Here is a 4,527-nt window from a genome sequence, read left to right as displayed (position 1 = left end):
CATGCACGAGCCCCTAATCCCATCAAAGGTTAGCACCTCGGCAACACACATTAAGAGTTCAGGTACAAATATTTTAAATTTCATATCGATCAGTAGCTTTGCATGTGGCCCTGTCTCAAATGTTATGGAAAGACGCTTGTTTCTTTTCTGGGTCCAAGTCACAAGTGGAAAGGGCAAAAGGTTGTTCACTTCCTCTGTTCTCAGAAACCATTTACTAGATCATATTGTGATCTAGTATTGTTATCCTACTTTTTCCTAGCTATGGTCATGCACTGATGATTGTTCCTTCAGTTTTCAAATTAATATCATCCTTACAGTACTAATTTTTTATACGTCTTTGCTGGTGTATAACAAGTGTTGTGGGTTGATCAATGTCAGATTATTGTTAAACTGACTAGTGATATAAATTTTTTGGATGTTTGTTGGCTATATAGTCATCTCCTTTCATTTTGCTGTAGGAGAAAATGAAGAAGAGGAGATATGTTAGGGCAAAGCTCAAGAGGCATACAAGTGACTTTGAATGACAAGCTTCCAATAATAGCCAAGTAGTATGCAAAGTTAAAGGTGATCTTTAACAAATTACATGGGCGTATTTTACTAGCAAGTAGCAACAATAATGGTATGCTTTGTAGTAGGATTAATGATATTGAAGACATTGATACCTTGATTTTCATGCACCACCACTTGGGAGGTATCTTTTGCACATGTAATTAAGCAACTAAATATCTTCTAAGATATTTTGTTTTTGCAATTGAGGAACCATGTATGTAATAACTACTCTTTATTTAATATAAGTCCGAAAGTGTTATTGATCAATTGTTTAGTTGTCTTATATCAGTGGTTTATCTTCAAACAAGTGAAATTTAAAAGACAAAAACAAAATATTTGTGAAATGAGCAACAATGGCCTTGCATATTCTTAAATTAAATGTGAGGATACAAGAGCCTCATAAATATTAGTTTGAGAGGAATATACATTCCTCGTAATTTTCAATTTGCAAGGAATATGCATTCCTCACAATTTTTAATTTACGAGGAATATGCATTCCTCGCAATTTTTCATTTGTGAGGAAATCAAAAGTCCTCGCATATAGTAATCTGTGAGGGGGTTTAAGTGAGGAAAATTTGCGACGACTCAATTTCCTCGCTGATGATTATCAGTGAGGAATTTAGACTTTTTGTGAGGAATTTCATTCATCACATTTTTTGTTTTTTCTTGTAGTGATGTCATTGACAGTCACAAGTTAATAGCCAAGTCACTGTTAATCACATGTCACTAACTAAGTAACTGACCATGTCACTGACCAAGTAACAGTCAGTAGCCAAGTCACTGTTAATCACATGTCACTAACTAAGTAACTGACCATGTCACTGACCAAGTAACTGTCAGTAGCCAAGTCACAAGTTAATAGTCAAGCCACTGTTAATCACATGTCACTAAGTAACTGACCATGTCACTAACCAAGTAACTATCAGTAGCCAAGTCACTGACAGTGACTTGAGGTTAACAATGATTTGGCAAGAAATCCTCTGTATGGGGACCAAGAATAAGAAATCATTGCCTTCAAACGAATGGTTCATAAACCTTAATGAGAATGACTATAGTGCATAGAGCACATGTAGCATAGACCATTATAAAACTTACATCATTGTACAAATCTTTCAACAAAGCTTCAAGCATAAAAAAAAGTGAGATTGCACGGGACGAATATAATCTAGATGCCCGAGAAGAGTAAAAAGACATCTATGCATCTTGTAGTTCCAAACTTTAATCTTGTAATCGTCCCCTGCAAAAACCCAACACAGAACCCAAAACTGTTGGTTCTTTCACTATCTCCTTCAAGAAGTCCACTACTTGATCTTTCCAAATCATGGCATCATATTCAACCAGTGCTTTTTCACTCCAACCGAAGCCCAGCAAGTCTATAGCATAAACCTTGTATTTTTTAGCCAACTCTGGTATGTTATACCTGTTATATGGGAGATCGGACAAAATATCAGCATGAAAGATACTAGACATACAGCCACCATTAGAATAACCATATAAATAGTAATAAGGTTAAGAAAAGAAAAAACTCAACTTCTTGCAACTCAATGCTTATTGACAACAATTGGTTTTCAATTGCAGAAGCAAGAAAAACCAAACGGTGGACGAAGCTAAAGGACTATGCAAGCAACTATAAACACATAAACTGAAGCTAAAGGAATATACAAGCAACCATGCCAATGCACTTGCAATAAACCATGAAGACTAAAAGGAAAGACTGGAGCAGATGGGTTTAAAGAAGCAAACAAACCTCCAGTGAAATGAAGAAGCACCAAAACCATGAATAAGAAGAACAGCATGCCCTTCTCCTTGCACGACATAATGAATTTTATGACCTCTCCAAGTCCAAAAATTGTACCCCTCTGGTTTGAAAGGCAGTCTTTCAATACCTATAGCCCCACTTTAGGTTCAAACACAGTGAATCATAAAAACTAAAACTAAAACAAAACAACAAATAATCTTTGACAAGACGATAGTTGATTATAGAGTCTACTAACAGTGGATGCATGCTTCATATCAGGCATGTATATATAACTATGATCTACTTTACAGAATTACAAAGCTAAAAAGCATATAAAATCGAACACGACCACAATGCATTTTCATATGCTAGGCTAACAACATAACAATAATTTTAGGAAGCAGAACGCTGTGAGACGACTATGATTATAATGTGATGATGCCGTACACACCACCATGAGCTATTCATACATTAACAATCAAAATCTGTATACTCAGTTCATCACTGCATTTTTGTAAATCACAGAATGCGTCCAATTATCAGTCATTACTCGATTTGTTTTCACCTTCACTCTTAACTACCTCAACAGAAATGTAAAACCACACCCAATAATTAGATTGGTTGCCTTCTCAGAAATATAGATCTCCATAGATTCAAGATTTGGGCACGAAAATGCAATGCACTCCAGCATTGTTGCATCAACATCACTGCAATCAATAAATTAATCAATAACCACGTCTTAGTGCAATGCATTATCAATAATCATGTCGAAACTCAAAGTAGTGTAAATGCTGATTAGGATATTAATACTACGTGGATCAAAGTCCTTATAGATCAGATCCTACGGTTTAACGTCATCATCTGCACTTCCATTTAGCTCCGTCTAGAATTAAATTCAGATCGATTTTAAATTCTTAGTTTTTAGGGATTTCATTCGCATAAACAGATGAAAATCAGTAGGTTAAGCATGGAATGAGCTAAGATAAAAATCATAAAAATCATAAAATCAGAAACATACATTTAGGTATACATGCATATATATTTCTATCTTAAATTGTTGTTAATCATATATGCGCAACAAGAACGATCAATACTATGAATGATTTTCATATGTGCAAATGGCTCCTCTAATTCAAGTATCTGAACTGTCAATACTCCATTAATACCTACCAGAGCTCAAATACATACTTGAATTGAATCAGTTAATCAAATACTAAATTCCAGAAAGTGATGAAATTTACTTTGAGATAGTCAAAGACGACGTTGAAGCCAACTTGAGAGAGAGAGAGAGCTCAACTATTTCCAATTGTGGGGAGGAGGAAGCCTCTGATACTCACTTCCACCAAAACTCTCATCAAATCCGTACTGACTTCACCGCCCGGGAGGACTCAATTCCGACGACAATCACCCACTCTCCGCCGCCGCGACCGATGGCACGTCCACTGCTGCCGCCGAGAATTATCCGATTCTCCATCGGTCGGAAACCGAAATTAAATTGGCTTCTCTCGACGACTCTGCTCTATTTGGGCTCCACGCTTCTCTCCTCAAACGCCTCTGCATCACCTCCGGCTCGCCATCGGTGTTGTTCCAGCGAGATCGAAGCTTAGGTCCGACGACAAGGCCGTACCGCAGATGTCGAGACGGTCCAGACGAGCTTCGATTTAGGGTTTGAGAGGTCGGAGCCCTGAGCTAAGATTTTAAGAGGTAAAGGCGACGATGTGAGGGGGAAGAGCGCAGTGGCAGTTTTTGTAATTAAGTTCAACTCTAGTGGTAGGTCGTAAAGAGGTGACCTTAATTATCATAGAGACATTTGTGTTACCTGGATTATAATAAGACACTTCAAAATGACCTCTTTTATCATTGGCCCTTATATTCTGATAAATCAATTTTACCCTCTCATTTGTCACGATTATGTGTATATGTTAAACAAGTGAAATAGAAAAAAACAAAGGGTGTCATTTGCTCTATCAAAATGATACTATTACAAAAGTGTGTCTAATAGGAGGGTGGTTGTAGCCAAATTTGCTGCAAATTTGGTTTTTTTTTTTTTTTTGTTTGAGGAAGGGCGGCAGTAAATTTGGTTGTTTGGTGAACCACATTCTTTCTTTTGTTTTTGTTTTTTTGCTGATTAGTTATATTCTAAATAAAATCAATGTAATTTGCTGGAAATTATTAAATTCAATGTCATAACATGTAAGCCGCCAATTCAGATGCCATATCATTGGATATTGATTTTTGGT

At 36.5% G+C, this 4,527-nt stretch overlaps 1 long non-coding RNA gene across 2 annotated transcripts; it reads right to left on the bottom strand.

Moving 5' to 3' along the window:
• Positions 1-1,534: 1,534 nt before the first annotated feature.
• Positions 1,535-4,034, bottom strand: LOC133727454 (uncharacterized). Of its 2 annotated transcripts, XR_009855189.1 has the most exons (4): positions 3,529-4,029; positions 2,869-2,994; positions 2,297-2,435; positions 1,535-1,969 (listed from the first exon to the last, which is right to left on the bottom strand). It is a non-coding gene; the product is annotated as an uncharacterized LOC133727454 (long non-coding RNA). The 2 variants fall into 2 exon arrangements; XR_009855188.1 differs by having other exon boundaries at positions 2,297-2,994; positions 3,529-4,034.
• Between the last annotated feature and the right edge of the window lie 493 nt (positions 4,035-4,527).

The sequence above is a fragment of the Rosa rugosa genome, chromosome 1, assembly GCF_958449725.1.
Source record: "Rosa rugosa chromosome 1, drRosRugo1.1, whole genome shotgun sequence".
Lineage (NCBI taxonomy): Eukaryota > Viridiplantae > Streptophyta > Magnoliopsida > Rosales > Rosaceae > Rosa > Rosa rugosa.
Note: the sequence above shows the minus strand (reverse complement) of the source record. Positions and strands in the feature narration are given on the sequence as shown.